The sequence below is a fragment of the Trichomycterus rosablanca genome, chromosome 17 (assembly GCF_030014385.1).
Source record: "Trichomycterus rosablanca isolate fTriRos1 chromosome 17, fTriRos1.hap1, whole genome shotgun sequence".
Lineage (NCBI taxonomy): Eukaryota > Metazoa > Chordata > Actinopteri > Siluriformes > Trichomycteridae > Trichomycterus > Trichomycterus rosablanca.
In genome coordinates, this window is record NC_086004.1 from 19,072,838 (window position 1) to 19,092,744 (window position 19,907).

The window sequence follows — 19,907 nt, forward strand, 5'->3', positions numbered from 1 at the left end:
GAGGTGTTTAAAAACTCCATCAGCGCTGCTGTGTCATATCCACTTGTACCAGCACAACACACACTAACACACCACCACCATGTCAGCGTCACTGCAGTGCTGAGAATGATCCACTACCAAAATAATACCTACTCTGTGGGGGTCCTGACCATTGAAGAACAGGGTGAAAGCAGGCTTAAAAAATGTAGAGAAACAGATTGACTACAGTCAGTAATTGTAGAACTACAAAGTGCTTCTATATGGTAAGTGGAGCTGATAAAATGGACAAGGAGGTGGTTTTAATGTTATGGCTGATCAGTGTATATAATATATAATGTCATTAACTGTTATGCTATGAAGATTTTAGATAGTAATAATGGAAAAAAAATATCTCCTATTAACTATGGACTTGGCACGGTGGCTCAGTGGGTAGCACTGTCGCCTCACAGCAAGAAGGTCTTGGGTTCGATCCCCAGGTGGGGCGGTTAAAACTTGTGAACTGACGAACCTTGTGTAAAGAGTAACTACCTTTTCTGTCATGAATGTAACCAAAGTGTAAAACATGATGTTAAAATCCAAATAAATAACTATGGACACACAGCCTTTATATAACTTTTCATCTATTTGTGCATTTTCATAGCAATATTTTTGATATTTTTTTCTTATATTTATTTTAAATTGGAATGATTTATTGGCCAAAGTTTGCCGAATCTTGCTGAAATAATTACACTTTATTTTTTTAGATCAGGTTGTGAGACAAAAATTCTGAGAATGTATTTTCTGTATGCTTGCTGTGTTCCAGAATACATTCACGTCTCATTTTTAACCTACTGGAAAGTGTTAATTTGTGGAAAAATGTTAAAAAATAATGTAATTTGTTCATTTTCCACACAAAAACTATAAGGGATAAAAATTTTGCCACTCAACTGACATTTGTGTTATTAATAATCATTTTTTAATACCACATTTTGGATTATGAGAAAATTTTAAGGGTATTCCAGTTCCCCACCTAACACCCAAACCACAGAGTCTCTCGGGAGCCGAGAGGATGTCAGAAAAACAAATATTAAGAATAGTCACTTTAATAGTGTCTCTACTCTTAATTAGACCTAAGTAAGACTGCATGCAACCATACCCAACAATCCCCCACCCCAACCCACCCGGACCTGCTCCCTCGAGACAGACCTAACTTTCTTAGGAGTCTGGGGAACACTTCATCACAGGAATAAATTAGACATTAATTCTACTAAAATAATTTTGCCCCTCTTCTGTTAGTCTTTGTATTAATTTATTCCTAGCTGCTAATTGCCTTACAGTGTGGCAGTGGTCAGAAAAAATATTTAAAGGCTTAAAACATTTTAATAAACAGTCTCACTGCATGGCTGTCATTCTCGAACCTTATTTATAATGGATTTATACAGCGTTGATTGGTCATGCATTTTTAAAAAGATATTTTTATGTGGCATTATTATTGAGAGCTGTCATGTTATTGACTTTTCCGCATAATATAAGTGAATTTTAACAGTTCACTTCAAAAACTACAAAAATATATACTCTGATCAGCCATAACATTAAAGTCACCTCCTTGTTTCTACACTCACTGTCTATTTTATCAGCTCCACTTACCAAACAGAAGCACTTTCTAGTTCTACAATTACTTTGTAGTTCTCTACATACTTTTGTAGCCTGCTTTTACCCTGTTATTCAATGGTCAGGAGCCTCCCAGGACCACCACATAGCAGGTATTATTTAGGTAGTGAATCATTCTCAGCACTGCAGTGACAATTACATGGTGGTGGTGTGTTAGTGTGTGTTGTGCTGGTATGAGTGGATCAGATACAGCAGCGCTGCTGGAGTTTTTAAACACCGTGTCCACTCACTGTCCACTCTATTAGACTCTCCTACCTAGTTGGTCCACCCTGTAAAGTCAGAGACGATCGCTCATCTATTGCTGCTGTTTGAGTTGTTCATCTTCTAGACCTTCATCAGTGGTCACAGGACGCTGCCCATGGGGCGCTGTTGGCTGGATATTTTTGGTTGGTGGACTATTCTCAGTCCAGTAGTGACAGTGAGGTGTTTTAAAACTCCAGCTACGCTGCTGTGTCTTATCCACTCATACCAGCACAACACACACTAACACACCACCACCATGTCAGTGTCACTGCAGTGCTGAGAATGATCCACTACCTAAATAATACCTACTCTATGGTGGTCCTGTGGGGGTCCTGACCATTGAACAACAGCATGAAAGGGGGATAACAAAGCATGCAGAGAAACAAAAGGACTACAGTCAGTAATTGTAGCACTACAAAGTGCTTCTACGTGGTAAGTGGAGCTAATAAAATGGACAGTGGGTGTAGACTCATATATAACATTTGACATAATCCACTACGTCTGTGATTATGCATTATTCCTGATATAAAGCAATTGTCTCATCAGGCACTGTAGTTCCTCCTGTCGGACTGAGCCGGGTCTGGCCTTATGCTAATGAGCCCCAGCTGGTATGGCCGGTTTTCGAAAGAAATTTAAGTGGTCAAGTGCGGCTTGTACTCCAGAAGGCCGTGTGTTTAGTGCGAGTCAAGGGTGCTTCAGCTCTAGTGTACAGATGTGGTAATCTGGCTTTAATGGAGATGCAGGCTGCCTCATGTCCTGATGTCTCATGCACCACCAAAATAAATTCCCGTCAAAATTAGTTCCTTCAACACGGGAGACACAAGAGAGCTTGCAAAAAGTTTGGTGGACTATTAGAATGAAGAGGTTTAGTGACCTGAGGGTGAAGCTGCTCTGATTGATGTAAATTGTAAAAAAAGGTGTATATTTTTAGTGAACTTGAGATGTTTGAAGGAAACCTGTAGTCTGTGAGCCTTAAATGTAAAAAGAACCTCAGATTTTTGTACAAAACTAATTTTAGACATCTGTCTTGAACTGATCTGTCTTAATCTGCCTTAACTAATATTATCTATTGTGCAAATTGCACATTAATTAATATCTGATTTTCTGTGGTATTTCTTGGAACTTTTAGATATTAATAGTGAAAAAAATAGCCCCTTTTAACTATAGACACACTGCATTTATATTACCTTTCATCTATTTGTGCATTTTCTTAGCAATAGCTGTGATATTTGGCCCCGTCCCCTGTTCTTATTTGGAATCATTTATTGGTCAAAGTTTGATTAATATTGCTAAAACAATTACACTTTGTTTTCAAATCAGGTTGTATGTTTTGTGGTAAACTTCTTGGAATGTGAAGTTTATTAACTAATATTAACACAAAACGAATAGATTGTGCAAATTGCGCATTCATTTATTACCTGCCCTTCTGTTCTGCTGATTTTTAGGCTTGGTAAATCTCATTGCTAGTGCTAAATGAATCCTAGAAATGTTAGAAGTGAGACTATATTCACCGCATCAAAGGAATTTGGACACCCCTTCTAGTTACAATTGCTAAAAGGTTAAAATGAAATATAGAAAATGTATTATGTGCTTTGTGGCAACAGATGGGCAAAGATCCAAGGGGCCGTCTGTTTCAGCATGTCTGTGCATCTGTGAACTAAATAATCCTGATAAAGACATGAGTTCACAAGTTAAGGAGGTATAGACACGATTGGGATGAATTTTCTGTTAATATCAGTTTTGGAATGGGATGTCCAACAAGCTCAGAGTGAGCCGTCCACATATTTTTGGCCACATAGTGTATGTTTTATAATATTTTATAGTGGTGTCATAATGTCCCTTTTAAAATTTAGCATATTGCATTAAACTATTTCTATGCCCCATCTCATCGCGGGCAGTACGGCTGAAGGCAGTATCATTAAGTGTCCTTTAAGGTGATCCGGTCGATACGACATTATAGAGCAAGCGCACACTCCCCGATCCTCTCTCTCTCCCACGCTCACTTAATTAAATGTGAATGGCGAGCCCGAGAGTAAACCGCTCTCAAATTCAATCAGGCCTATTAGAAGCGGACAGCGAGGAAGTCGGCCGGATTGTCATCTCGCCGCTGCCCGTTTTAAAACCGGCCGGCCCGTGGCCAATCGCCTTCGTCTCTCGTTTTCTCCCCCTTCCATCCTCCCATCCCTCCGCTCATCTAACAGGTCCTTAAAGTGCTTTAAGTGCTTGTGACCGCTCTAATGAATGAAATAGTCCTCCCCAGGCCCGGTGGACTGCATTAAGCTGAATAGTCACCTTCACTGTAAAAGCTCCTCCAGGGCCAATCGGGCCTAACGATTGTGTCTGCTTCTTATTTACTGGCTATTGTAAAATGCATTATTTATGGAGAACTCTCCCAACAACACTTGTCAAAGAGTTAAAAATGTCAGGCTGGAGCGTGGATAAAAGCAATAGGCTAGGAAGACATAAATGAAGAAAAAATATTAGCATCCATTACAGATTGAAGGTGACCTTGAGCAGAGTTCATAAGCAGTTTAATCTAGCTTTATAAAATGCACTAACATAATCAATAGGAATAAACAGTCATATAAACATCCGGCATCTGTTTGTCTCTTTCTTTTTTGTCTCTATAAAGTATTTTGTTGCTATTGTATTTCCCATCACTCTCCACAAAAACAAGCTTTAAACACATTAAGCATTATTCAACTGAGTTTTGTTCAGCCTTGAATGGAATTGTTAGCGATTACATGAACAAACTTCTCTTAGACGTATTGAGCAGCATGCTCAGACGCAGCCCTGTTTTCTCCGCGCCCAACACCATGCCAGTGCTTTTTATATACGTGCATGCAGGCATTTCAGAGCAGTGCCATACCTCATTCAGTAAAAAACGGCAGCGGAATTTCTGACAACGTACCTCGGCCGTGCTGTTTTAAATTTTCCAGTCCTATGGTAGTTTGAATAGCATCATGCGACTCAGGGCGCCGAGCTTGGCCTAGTTAGGCATCAGTGGGCGACGGATTGTGCCAGCGTAGTCAGCAGTCTTGTTCTGGCAGGATTGCTCAGGGCTCCCGGTAAAAGCTTGTTAGCTGTTAATCTGTGCTTACAGCGTCGGCTGTCTCAATAGCTGTGTTACATGTTTCATACGATATGTGGCAGAGGTTGCTGGTTGTAGGAACGCCAGAGGAGGTAGGCATCTGTTCTTTTTCCGTGACGCAGAATTACAGTAGATGTGAATAAATGTTGTCATATGGGACAAGGGGAAAATGTTCTGTAAACAGCATGAATAAATAATTCCATATATTTCTAATCATAATAATAATAACAATAGTAATAATAACAGATAGATACTTTATTAATTAGGAAATTAAGGAAACTTTTGTTCCCTCACTGGGAGGCGAACCCAGGCCGCAGCGGTGTAAGCGCCGAATCCTAACCACTGGACCACTGAGGAGTTAATAATATGAGAAAACGAGAGACGAATAATAATAATAATAAATAAATAATAATAATGATAAAAAAATAATAATAACAAATAATAATACAATTATAATAATAATAACAAATAATAATACAATAATAATAATAAATAATAATAATAACAAATAATAATAAAACAATAATAATAATAAAATAATAATAATAATAACAAATAATAATAAAACAATAATAATAATAATAATAACAATATTGATATAATAAAAAAAAAATCATAATAATAATAAAAATAATATTAATATAATAACAAATATTAATAATAATATAATAACAAATACAAATATAATAATATTAAAATAATAATAATAATAATAATAATCAAAATTACTTTTGAAAAATGTTGATTTTACTTTTAGTTTTGTTGCTTTCTTTTGAACAGAGGAAAATATGAATATCAATCTGTCTGTATATCTATATGTATCTATATTTTTGCATTTTTATGCATTAAATGTCACTCACTTTCTAAGTATATATATATATACACACACACACACACACATATATACGTATATATGGCAAGCACCAGTCCATTGCAGTGCATTACAGACACGCTAACTCGTGCCTAGGGCCAATTCTAATTGTGTCTAATCCCCCTGACCAAGCAGACACAAATAAAACAAGACAAACTTGATACTTCCCTACAGCCATGCATCAAAATTTACTCCACTATTGTGCCACCCTAAATCTAACTTTATCACATTGTATTAAATTACATTAACCTTTACATTTTTATAACTGATTATCATACGTTATGCATTCTGAATTATGTGTGCCAGGCCTTGCTAGCACACAATTCCCAGTGTCAGCACTCCTCTGACAGTTGTTCAGTCCGGCATTCTCCTCTCACTTTTCACCAGCAAAGTGAAAGAACAGGGTTGTGTCCTGTTTTTAGCACGTGTGCGAAAATGATGCCAAGTGCGTTTCAGAGACAACAGGTGGAGAGTGGAGGACGAGTGAATTACGTCTCTCCGAGTGACCTGTGTCTAAAAGAACAGTTGCCGCTGCGGCCCGGGTAAATCTTTGCCCCTCCCCGGCCCTAGTAAGCCTACCTTTTTTGAGGGGGAAGGGAGGTGCCTCAGAATAGAGTCGTGGCCGCTTTGTACACCTGGAGCTTTGTGCATTGAGTTGAACTTAATGAGTTTAGCAGGGGGCAGATACTCCGGTGGATGCGCCCAACGTGAGGACGCCTCTCTAGGATGCAGGGGTTTATTTCCAGTAACCCCCTGCCGAAGCGCGCCCTATTTCTGTGGCAGGTAAGCTGCAATTATAGCTGTTTGTGTGTGTGTGTGTGTGTGTGTGTGTGTGCATATGTGGTAGCGTGTTTGTGCCCTCTAGTCATCTGGAGTGCCGCGCTTTATGGGTATCTGGTCTTACCGTGAAGTACTTCATCCTTCAATGAATGTATCTACCTGTGTGGAAAAGATGGCACATGGTATTGTTTGCTTCTATCTGGCATTTTAAAACGTGATTCAAGGTCGAGGTTTATTTAATGCTGCTCAAATGCAACTGTCGAGAGGCAGCATAGACGTTAAGTCACGACTAAAGGAGGCTGTTGCTAATAATCTATACTTCTTTCATGGCACCGTTTCAACTTATTTTAAGTTTGAAGTGCCTTGCATCTGTTGAAAGCACCTGCCTTTTGCTCTTACGGAGATTGCTAGATTGATGGGCTTGTGGCATCTAGAGAATTCAGTGCAGAAAGCAGTTTTCCCACATGCCATTTGGGTTGAATTTTTATGACCTCTTTGAAATGATGGAGCAGAGGAGTGAGAGCTCTCAGCGTGCCCTCTCCCTCCCGCCGCCTTGTCATCTGCCTCTGGGTTTCTTCCACCTAATTAATAGGAATCTTTGTTGTAATGATCCGTGGCACTGGCCCCTTGACTTGATGCATATGCAATGAACTTGAGGCCCCTTTTTAATTGCTTGGCTTGTAGCCTACATGAACCTGAATATTTGGAGGCGCTCTTCAGATGCATCGCCGCTCCTCTTCTCTTCGTCCAAACATCACTTGGCTGTCTGTGCTTCGTTTGCTTTTCGTCTCCTGCTTTCGTTTCTCTCGCCGTCACTCCTGCCCTGTTTTGTACTTCCTTTAATAGAGTGGATCCTGTTGCTGTCCACCTTTGACTCTTGCTGCTTGTCTGAATAAAAGTGCCTGCATTTGATTAGCCTGTGTGAAAGCGCAGGTGCCAACATATGTTAGGGTGAGTGTGCGTCAGGGGGGTCTCTGTGTGGCTGTATGTGAGCGTAGAGGGGTAACACTGATGTGCCCTGGTCTGTCACTTTTATTTGAATAGGTAACATTGATCTGCACAGGCTGAAAATACGTACCCGGGAATGGCTTGTTAGACCATGCCACGGTCAAATGCACCATGCCAGTCAACCTAACTGACAATCTGAGAGGCAAATAGAATCTTTCAATGGAAAGGTTGCCAGTTTGTCTTGTATCTTTCGGATGGTGGTAGGTCTCTTGCTCATACAATCCCCCAATCCATAAGCTCTATCTACTTTTTACAGTAACTATCCTGACCACAAGATCAGGCGTCTTCTCTCTTTCTCAACCTTGATAACTCAGCACGGCCTCCGAACTTGAATCCCTTGCTCTAAATAGAACACTTCTCCTTTACGGATGACAAAAGAGGCAGCTGTCCCTGTCTCAATGTGCCATTCTTTGAGGCCCTATCGCCTTCCTATGCCGACTCGGATTGCCATTAGTCGACAGTAGCAACTGCTCAGGAGCATTCCGGGAGCCATCTTCCCTCTCCAGCTCAGCTGTTGACTTGGTATCCCCCTCGCACAGGAAGGCAACACAACGTCTCTATTGTGCCTTCTCCCTTCCCAGGGCTCTGTCATGAATCTGGAGCTATCCAGATAGGAGGAAGCAGGTCTCAGCCAGGAGCTGTAAACAGAGCAGTGTTTGTCATCTCATGCTTGACATAGGTGCTTTTGCTCCTCAGCTGTGGCTGACAAGGCTCTGGCAGTGCACGTGATAGAGCTCTATAGATAGGGCAGCTAAAATAAATTTATTCTTTGTTTTTGTCCAAATGTTGGTGATAATTCCAGTGGCATAGTGGATCTAAGATTGGGACTCTCTTTCTTGATTGAGTCATTGATTGGGCTTTAATTGAGCTCATCTCTATTGTTGTCTAGTGTATTATTATCCAAGTATCTTAAATGGGCAAAACGTCCCATTCCAAACCCACAGTTCTTGTTTTAACAAACATACCTCAGTACCCTTAGGAAGGGTGTTTTAGCAGGGATTGTACCCAAGCCCAACCAATCTACCCACCACCTAATATTTTATCATTATTTTTTTCTGCTTAGGTCTATAAGTTCTACACATTTCCTTAAGGACCAATACCAGACTGGTAGGTTGGAGAATTATATGTAAAGAATCTGAATTACCTCTCTGTTTTATATGACCCCTTGGTGTTTGAAATAGCCCAGAGAATCAAGGGAATGCTGACACAGGGGAACAGGCAGGCCACCCCCATTAATGGGCCCTAAATCTGTCATTGTGCAAGGAGAGCTCCATGTATGGAATTAGCACCAGCCTTTATACAGATTAAAAGCTAGAAGACTAAGAATTAACCCTTCGAACCCTTTAGTTCTCTGGTATTATCCACAGGTAACTGGTAACAGCAGTTATTTGGCCAGCTTTCGAAACCCTACCATGCGCAGATCTTCCTAGTCAAACATGACTCTCTCATTTTATCCATGTTCATTGTTTCTACGCTTTCAAACAGTAAAATTAAAAATTCCCACACACTCGTGATGCCTCAGCATCCAACAGAGAGCCTTTTAAATCACTTGTGGTAAAAGAAAACGCCTGTGTCTTTTATCTTTGTCTCTTTCTTTCATTTTTTCCATCACATAGTACTCACATGCTGTTAGAACATGAGACGAGTTGTCAGTAGAAATAGATACGAGCGTGTTTTATTGCTCCGCCGAAGCTGTCGCTCGGATGACTGTAATTATTAGGTGAACGGCAGCTCTCTTCAGGAGTGCCCCCCTATTTAATTTTAAGTCTGCTAGGGTCAAGTGGTTAATATGCTTTAAGACCCTATCATCTATTATACGTCATGAAGTTTCAATGATAGGTTGAAGTTATGCGTTTGAATTATAATTAATGATGTGCTGGGTAGGATGGAGTCTTTTTTTTCCCTCTCTATTTTTTTACGCAACTCCAGCACCACTTATCATAATGTTGCAATTAGTGATTTTGGTAGCGAGGTACTTCACACTCCTGTCTGCTATCACTGAATTTGGAGTGCTTTGCTTGGAGAAGAAGACCCTCCACTCTGGCTGTGATCAGGCTATTTAATAGAACCATGAATGATTTCTTTTTTCTGGTCTTTTCCTTACTTTGGCTATATTTTTCCTAATCTTCCTAATAAAGAGTTTAGTGATAGGAGCTCCACGTGAGGTGGCCATGGTTTCTATCCTCTCTCAGCATACTCTGAGGAGTAAGCATGGTTCAATGGAGAATACAGCTGGCCTTGTTGAAGAGCTACACAGCAAGACAATCAGGCATTAAGGCATTTAGCTGCAGACCATACAGGGAACTTAATGGAAATTGGGATTCTTGACTTTTAAAGTGCTATGGTTACTGTGCCATCAATAAAGTGGTAGGCATTGTACAAACTTGGGCTGAACACTGAACTAGGTAGTTGTGGAGTGGACATACTGTATTGTTAACCACCTTCACACTAGTTAACATGTTCATGTTAAGTCAGTGTTAAATTTAAACACACTTAATTTAGGTTGCCAGATAGACTGCCTAGACTGACATTCCCCGAGTTTAGATGTAAAAGCTTGGAGGTTGTGTTGTGTTATCCTGGTGCATACCTTTTTATGAACATAGTAAGTAGTCATCTAAGAGGTCAAACCTTCTAAAAAGTATTTAGACTCCAGGTTGGCTGGCAAGACAGAGCTTGATAGATAGGGCGGCTGAAATCAACTTATTTTGAATGAGAAGTTCTTAAGTTCTTAAGTTTTATGCCCAAATGTTGGTGACAATTCCAGTACCAAAGTGGATCTTAGAATGAGACTCATTTTTCTTGATTCATTGATTGGGCTTCAAATAAGCTAATTACTATTGTGGCCATTTGTGTTACTTTCCAACTATCTTAAATGGGCAAAACTGGCCATCCCAATATACCTCAGTACCCTATGGCAAGAAGATGAGATGTGCAGGTGATAAACTCTAAATAACCTGGAGTTACAACAGCTCATATTATAGTAAAGAGGAGATGTTCAGTATGTTTAGTATGGTATGTACAATATAAGGGGATTCTAATTCTGAGATACTATGGTAAGAACTGATCATCCCAGCTTCCCTTTGGAGTAATTCAGAAATGAAGGCTGTCCGAGGCTGTTATAACCTGAATTCACATGAGTAATGAGTAAATTTGCAAATCAGTCTAAAATGGTCCCACCCTGTTTATTACCATGAAAGGCCTGCACATGTGTAAAACAGAAAGCCTGGACATTATGGGTATCGGTAACCCAGAGCCAGTACTGAAACTGGTTATGAGTGTGAATAGGGCTTGAGTTGCATATGTGGGAGAAAGTGAAGGTGGTCGGCTAAAAATAGTGACCTTTGCTCAGTGTTCATGTGCTAGCCATAATCTCTGACATGATGGTAAACAGAGCATGGGATCGTAAAGGTTGTTAATTGCTCCTTCAGACAAAAAGAGAATCTTAGAATCATAGAAGCACCATAGAATGCAGAACTTTTTAACTAATTAGTCATATACACCGATTAGGCATAACATTATGACCACCTCCTTGTTTCTACACTCACTGTCATTTTATCAGCTCCACTTACCGTATAGAAACACTTTGTAGTTCTACGATTACTGACTGTAGTCCATCTATTTCTCTACATCATGCTTTCATCCTGTTCTTCAATGGTCAGGACCCCCACAGGACCACCACAGAGCAGGTAATATTTAGGTGGTGGATCATTCTCAGCACTGCAGTGACGATGACATGGTGGTGGTGTGTTAGTGTGTGTTGTGCTGGTATGAGTGGATCAGACACAGCAGCGCTGCTGAAGTTTTTAAATACTGTGTCCACTCACTGTCCACTGTATTAGACACTCCTACCTAGTTGGTCCACTTTGTAGATGTAAAGTCAGAGACGATCGCTTATCTATTGCTGCTGTTCGAGTTGGTCATCTTCTAGACCTTCATCAGTGGTCACAGGATGATTTTTATTGGTGGACTATTCTCAGTCCATCAGTGACAGTGATCAGCGCTGCTGTGTCTTATCCACTCATACCAGCACAACACACACTAACACACCACCACCATGTCAGTGTCACTGCAGTGCTGAGAATGATCCACCACCCAAATAATATCTACTCTGTAGTGGTCCTGGGAGAGTCCTGACCATTGAAGAACAGCATGAAAGGGGGCTAACAAAGCATGCAGAGAAACAGATGGACTACAGTCAGTAATTGTAGAACTACAAAGTGCTTCTATATTGTAAGTGGGGCTGATAAAATGAACAGTGAGTGTAGAAACAAGGAGGTGGTTTTAATGTTATGGCTGATAGGTGTATACACACACATATACACACCCATTCACTTATAGGGCAATTTAGTGTCTCCAATGAACCTGACTGCATGTTTTTGGACTGTGGGAGGAAACCCACGCAGACACAGGGATAACATGCAAACTCCACACAGAAAGGACCCAGACCAGGCGACAGTGCTACCCACCGAGCCACCGTGCCACCCAGCACTACATAATGCTAAACGTAATTAAAGATATGAAATGAAGTGTAGCAGAATGAAAGTTTATTATCTGCGCTTGATAACAGTATTAGCACAGTTTCATAAAGATTATGGACTTTAATCTTTACATGCATAAAACGCAGCTACTTAAAATCAGTTTGTTTAAGATAGGAGGCTACTCCGGTCTTTTCAAACCCGTATCGTGTGGATGAACCCGACGCAGACCGATTCTATTGCTGATGTGCTGAGTTTAATTGCAGTATCAGATCATCTTAAAGTGATGTTGAAATTCAGACAGAATCGTTGGAGCTTGTCCGAGCCTTTACGATGAAATAAAGTTTCAGAGACCGGTCCTGCCACTTGACTTCACAGCAAATTTGAATCTATTCATGTGGCTCTTCTCAGTCGTTTTTTTTTTTCTTTTTTTTTTGTCCAGGGAACCCATTCATTTAATAAATCACTCCGCGCAGCCCTAATCACAGTAAGCAACATTATCCGCACATTTCTATTAATTTAACATAGATGAATAAATGTGAATGTTTTGGAGCGCTGATTAGCAGAAGAGTTTACGCCTGACAGTTAGATTGCAGGGTAGTCGGGGGAAAAAATGGCTCCACGGCAAGGTACCCCGTAATTTAATTCTTGTGTGAAATTATTATAATTTATTACAGTGTGTGGGCTCTAATGATTACCGACATCAGATGGAAATTATAAATTGAAATTAAGTCCACACGTCGCTGCTTAGCACTCGTCTTTAAGAGTATTGAAGTCTCATCAGCGCCCGGGAAAGTTTTCATAAAAAAGAACCTCTCGATATATTTTTACCTCCTAGTTTCTTTTTATTTTATTTTCAGCCTCCCATATCATATCATATCATAGCATATCCACCAGATAATGAGTTCAGAGACTATTAGCAAGATGCTTGTTTTCCTCTTTTTCTCTGCTCTCCGTTAATTCTACTCATCTTCAGGAAAGCTTAAGCTCATTATGGATGAACCTTTAACGAGCCGTGCCCTAAACAGTACCGAGCGGGCTGCATCTGCCCGGGCTGTGCCAAGAAAAGCCAGACATACCCAGAAACCAAGAGAGAGAGAAAGTTCATTTCGTTACCCAAGCATTAAATAGTCTTAGTCTTTTTTTTTTCTTTAAAAGTGACCTTGTGGAGTGGGGGGAACTGCAGAGCTGTACACATGGCATCCATCGGGGCGTAATCACGCACAGTCCTGCCACCTCGGGCTCGGACATATGTTGAGTTTTATTTCATTCTTCTGACATTAATCCCATTCGCCAGCTGTTCTGCCAGCTGCCACTCTACAGTTCAAGTGGAGATTGCAGTTTTGGGGGCTCGTACTTTGGGCTTATCTTGGCTCCTTATCTCCGTTTTTGATTGGATTTTTTTTTTCATCCTCCCCTCCCACCTCTCTCCTTCCAGATTCCTTGAGTTGTACTTCCTTCTTGCGATCTTTTTTGCTCTTTCAACTTTGTTTTACTTCTTCTTCCTCTGAAGGAGGGAGAAGAGACTTTCGGAGTTTTAATCTCTAGGCCAAGTCTTCGTCTGGACTGCTGCCTTTAAAAAATGCTGGCCTTGGTCTTGTCAACATTTATAATTCAGGACTGTTCTTTTATATAGCAATTAAGAATCCTTGCATAGGATGCCCAGCATGCCCCATCTGAGAAGATCAGGAGATGGCATTGGCATCTAAGAGAAAGCAGGAAAGGGGGGGACTTGGCCAGCACTGAAACTTTACCTAAAAATTATAATCATAAACCTCTATTAAATGAATTCTCTTGTTTTTTGTACAAACCTTATTTCCAAATAAGTTGGGATGTTTATTAAATGCAATAAAAAGAAGAATTTGTGATTGATTAATTCTCTTGTATCTTTATTTAACTGATAAAAGTAGAAAGAAAAGATTTCCAATATTTTAACGGATCAGCTTCATTGTATTTTGTACATATTGTATAAACACATTTAGAATTTAATGCCTACAACACACCTAATTACCCAATTGCATCATGCTTCCTCTCTACTGATGCCGATCCCCGCCCTGATTGGGAAGAACGAGACGGACACACGCCCCCTCCGACACGTGTGCAGTACCGACTGCATCTTCTCACCTGCACGAGGCGAGTTCATATGCGGATTAGTTTTGTGTTATCCCTTGACTCTGTGCAGGCGCCATCACCCAGCAGAGGTTGTAATTGCCTCAGTTATGAGGTCCCTATCCAGCTCCCACCCTGTATGAACAACAGCCAATCGTTGTTCATATAGGCGCCCAGCCCAGCCGGATGGCAGAGCTGAGTTTGAATCGACGAGTGCTAGCATGTGTTTTACCGCTGCGCCACCTGAGCGCCCTTAACGGGACTTTTTAATGGTTTGGGAACTGAAGACACTAATGTTGCAGTTTTGCAAATGTCTATTCTTGCATCATACCAGATGTCAGGTGCTTTTGCGCCTTTCACTGATAACAGTCTGGATGGTCCATTTCATTTTTGGTAAAACAGAACTTGATGTCTGTTTGTCCCGAAAACAAGCTGAACCATAAGCTTGACATGTTTACACTGTTTTTCTGCCCATCTGAGATAAGCTTGGGTCCAGAGAACGAGAGATGGTTTTCTGACGTACCCCAGAGCCCATGTGGCTATATTTAGTACAGCAGCATGATGGTTTCTCTCTAGATTCCCACAAAGTTTGGTGTGATCCTTAGGTGGATCCTCCTTTCATACCCAACCGTGATTCCCTCACCTGTTACCTAAATAATCTATAAACCTTTCACTCTTGTTTTGCCTCTGTCTTAAGTTTTATGAAGTGTGTTGCAGGCATTGAATTCTAAATGCATTTCTATTTACAAAATACTATAAAGTTGTAAGTTCTTTCTACTTTTGTCAGTTAAACAAAGATTCTAGAAAATGAACAAATCACAGAATCTTATTTTTACAGTTTTACAAAATGTCCCAACTTTTTTCGGAAATGGGATTTGTACTGTATTCTCCAGTTCTTCTTCTGCTTGTTTATTTTTAAATAACTAGAATCGGAAAGCTATATAGAGGTAAGTGGTGATGAACTATGCATCTAGGGCAGCTGTAGCCTAGTGGTTAAAGTATTGGACTAGTAATCCAAAGGCCGCTGGTTCAAGCCACACCACTGCCAGGTTGCCACTTTTGGGCCCTTGAGCGAGGCCCTTAACCTTCAACTGCTCAGACAGTATACTGTCACAGAACTGTAAGTTGCTTTGGATAAAAGCGCATGCTGAAAATGTAAATGTAGTGTTTAGACCCTTAGTGACTTGCCGTTAGTAGATTAATGAACCATTTTTGAAGCCACTCAGGTTCTTAATTCAGAATTGGTCAACTACACCTGCTTTGTACTTTTACCCACACTCCAGGGCACAAAGGCATGGGAATTACTTGATCATATTATGTAGTACACCTGTCTGGAATCACCTGCGCTTATGTTACTCCATTTATTATAATTTTTCCTGTAATTTGTCATGATTCAGGAAATCAAAGACAAACCGAAACTTCCTATCTGCATTCCAGTGCACAAAGGGAATTTCTTCTGTCATCACTTTATTAATAAACTGGCCTGTTCTTGCAGGTTTGGTCGGCATGAGTGGTTGGCGATCCCTGTTAATAATTTTAGCCTGGTTAGCACTGGAGCCTGCTGTTAAACGGATTTGTAAAGAGGTCGTGTGCTTATCTGCTGATGAAGTAAAGCCTTTCAAGAGCGGTTCATTTATAGGAGCATGACAGACGCGTCTCGTTCGACGAGGTCGGGTCTCGTAGTCGTTTCTAGCCTGACGGGGGTCGTCGCTTCTCGCTTCGCGTTTCCACTCCGGCAACGACACAGTTATAAGCCGGTTTTACAACACGTGTGATCTACCTGCGCTTTGTCTGCTCTTGAAATAAGAGCTGCAATTACACTCTAGCGCCTGACCTGTTATTACCCTCAAACGGTTTTCCCGCGAATTACACAGATCCACCGCGGATAGCTACCAATCTCGCTAAGGAGGTTGAGCCTCTCGGCAATGTGCGTCTCTCCAGTTGGAAAGCGATGATAAAAGAGAACGATTTCGACTTTTTTTGTCTGTTCTTTCGTATTTTTGAGCCTTTAAGGCTAGCGCGTCTATTTATACAAGCTGCCGACAAACACGAGCGGCTTCCACGCTTCTCCCAGACCTACAGGTGACTAACCGAGGTGTTCACTAAGTGGAATAATGAACAGTATTAGGTGTCAATTAAATCAAGCCTTCCCCGAGGTGCAGGTGCTCCACACTGTACTGACATGTCTCAAGAAGCCAAAGCCTCTTCACCCATGCATGCCAAAAGGCACATTTGCATATTAAAGAGACGAAATTATTTAACCCAGGCATAAAAAAAAAAAATCTTCTGGAAATGATAGAGGTTATTAAAACCGTTGACAAGGAGGAAGGGTAATTGGCAGAAAATGAGAGACGAGCTACTGTTGTACACCGTGTTGTGATGTTTTTTTTTTCCCCTACAGACTTTCTCTATGTTTCTCTATGTATCTCTCTCACTTTTGCCACCCGACTCTTCATTTTAGCGGTGAGCATTGTGCAACGTCTCCCGGGTGTGTAACCTATTACATTTAGATTGCTCCCTTGCAATTAGTGCCCTTTTTGTCCTGCCTTCAATAACGATGTGATTATGGAGACTTCAGGAGCGTTCGCCGATGCCGTCGCAGCTAACAGCTGTTGTCTGTGGGCCCGCTGACGGCGGTGACAAAACATGTTTCCTTTTTGCCGTTTCACTTTCCTGTCTGCCTCTTGTAATTATTATGCTCTCATTTTGTGTGATGATGGAGTCTTGTTTTAGTGGCTCTGTGATTAAGACATTCAGAAGATTCCCCCTCTAAACGTTTTGTGTGCGCCTGCAGTTTTTTTTCTCTTCTTTTTGTCATTCTGTGTCTCGGTCTCTGGTTTGTTTTTATGCGAGGAGAAGAAACGTGAAATAAAAAGCAGGCTTTTTAGGCTTTGATTTACTGGATCTGCATTGTTTTAGAAAAACCTTTGTAATATAAAATCGGGAATACAGATGATTGAATCAGGGAGCATCTGGAATAACTTGTTTTCTTGACAAACAAGAAAACAACTTATAATATTCGGTTATCTATGGTCGCTTGATTTCTTTTCTTTCTACTTTGCGGCTTTTATCTTCTGGCCCTATTGAAACTTCTACAGATGTATACAAGATTATTCTAAACTTTAATACCATGTACTTTTATATAGAAGTGTAACCTGTTTTGTTTCTGCAATATTTCCAGCAGAAACAGAATTTGTCTGTATTATTCTGCCTCCTTAAGGGCTGATAAACCAGGAGTTTTGTCAAAAAACCCCTTTCATTCATTTTAAACATGGCCTATTAAAAAAATGCAGGTACAATCCCACAAATTGCAACAGATTCCTTGTTTCTACACACATTGTCCATTTTATCAGCTCCACTTTGTAGTTCCACAATTACTGACTGTAGTCCATCTGTTTCTCTGCATGCTTTGTTAGCCCCCTTTCATGCTGTTCTTTAATGGTAAGGACCCCCACTACAGAGCAGGTATTATTTAGGTGTTGGATCATTCTCAGCACTGCAGTGACACTGACATGGTGGTGGTGTGTTAGTGTGTGTTGTGCTGGTATACGTGGATAGACACAGCAATGCTGATCACCTCACTGTTACTGCTGGACTGAGAATAGTCCACCAACCAAAAATATCCATCCAACAGCGCCCTGTGGGCAGCGTCCTATGACCACTGATGAAGGTCTAGAAGATGACCAACTTTAACAGCATCAATACATTTGTGATCGTCTCTGACTTTACATCTACAAGGTGGACCAACTAGGTCGGAGTGTCTAATAGAGTGGACAGTGAGTGGACACGGTATTTAAAAACTCCAGCAGCGCTGCTATGTCTGATCCACTTATACCAGCACAACACACACTAACACACCACCACCATGTCAGTGTCACTGCAGTGCTGAGAATGATCCACCACCTGAATGATACCTGACCATTGAAGAACAGCATGAAAGAGGGCTAACAAACTATGCAGAGAAATAGATGGACTACAGTCAGTAATTGTAGAACTACGAAGTGCTTCTATATGGTAAGTGGAGCTGTGTGTAGATACAAGGAGGTGGTTTTAATATTATGGCTGATCAGTGTTTATTGTCATGAGGTGACAATAATACATCACTTACAACAAGACAATAGCCAGCGATTACTGGGAGTCTTAAAAACCATGATTGATTCTGGCTCAAAGCATCACTTGCCATCATGGGCACCTTGTGCTCCAGTGCATAGAAGAATGATCTTCCCAATAATGCTGCATCAGAATTAGAAAGAGGTGATCACTGGCTGTACATGTCTTCGAGGAAGCTTGTGCTAGCCACTTTGATTACAAGTTTGTAGCTCATGCTTGTTAGAACTCTGGGTGAAATATGCACCTCATACACATTTAAAATAGATTTATTAAAAAGTGGTCTGAGATGCACTTGAGAACCAGTTCGAATGTTCGATGGGTGGTCGAGTGTTAGGATCTGATTCGCTAGCAAACCGGAGAGGTGCTTGACTTTTGACTTGACTGTTGTGTATGAGAATGAATTGAACACAGAGCGCTCGTGAAGGACGCTGGGGCAATGGCATTGCGGGATAGTGCACAATAGACAGTTTATGCAGGACAATGTGTCCACTTATGACAACAATGTGTAACGATGGTGGAAGTGTGGGAGGAATGAAGTGACCTCCTCACTATCTTTCTCAGCGAGGATTGATGAGGAGGAAGAGCAGTTTCCTGTAGTGGGGATTACGATGGCTGTGTGAGACCTGGGGGCACTAGCAGATGTGCTGGCACGATGCCACAGGGCACGAGTCATTGGGACAGGCACACACACACATACACAACTTCAACACAGCTTTATTGGGCTATGAAATGGTTACACCAGAGAATGGTCCACTATAGCACACATTTAAATATAAATACACTGATCAGCCATAACATTAAAATCACTTCCTTGGTTCTACACTCACTGTCCATTTTATCAGCTCCACTTACCATATAGAAGCACTTTGTAGTTCTACAATTACTGACTGTAGTCCATCTGTTTCTCTACATACTTTTTTAGCCTGCTTCTTCAATGGTCAGGACCCCCACAGGACCACCACAGAGTAGGTATTATTTAGGTGGTGGATCATTCTCAGCACTGCAGTGACACTGACATGGTGGTGGTGTGTTAGTGTGTGTTGTGCTGGTATGAGTGGATCAGACACAGCAGCGCTGCTGGAGTTTTTAAATGCCGTGTCCACTCACTGTCCACTCTATTAGACACTCCTACCTAGTTGGTCCACCTTGTAGATGTGAAGTCAGAGACGATCGCTCATCTGTTGCTGCTGTTCGAGTTGGTCATCTGCTAGACCTTCATCAGTGGTCTGGATATTTTTTGTTGGTGGACTATTCTCAGTCCAGCAGTGACAGTGAGGTGTTTAAAACCTCCAGCAGCGATGCTGTGTCTGATCCACTCATACCAGCACAACACACACTAACACACCACCACCATGTTAGTGTCACTGCAGTGCTGAGAATGATCCACCACCTAAATAATACCTGCTCTGTGGTGGTCCTGTGGGGGGTCCTGACCATTAAAGAACAGCATGAAAGGGGGCTAACAAAGCATGCATAGAAACAGATGGACTACAGTCAGTAATTGTAGAACTATAAAGTGCTTCTATATGGTAAGTGGAGCTGATAAAATGGACAATGTGTGTAGGAACAAGGAGGTGGTTTTATTAAAGCA

At 41.1% G+C, this 19,907-nt stretch overlaps 1 protein-coding gene across 2 annotated transcripts in view; it reads left to right on the plus strand.

Annotated features, from left to right (window-relative positions):
• sox6 (SRY-box transcription factor 6) overlaps nucleotides 1-19,907 on the plus strand; it is a 214,312-nt gene that overhangs the window by 82,893 nt on the left and 111,512 nt on the right. The gene's annotated exons all lie outside the window — the stretch shown is intronic.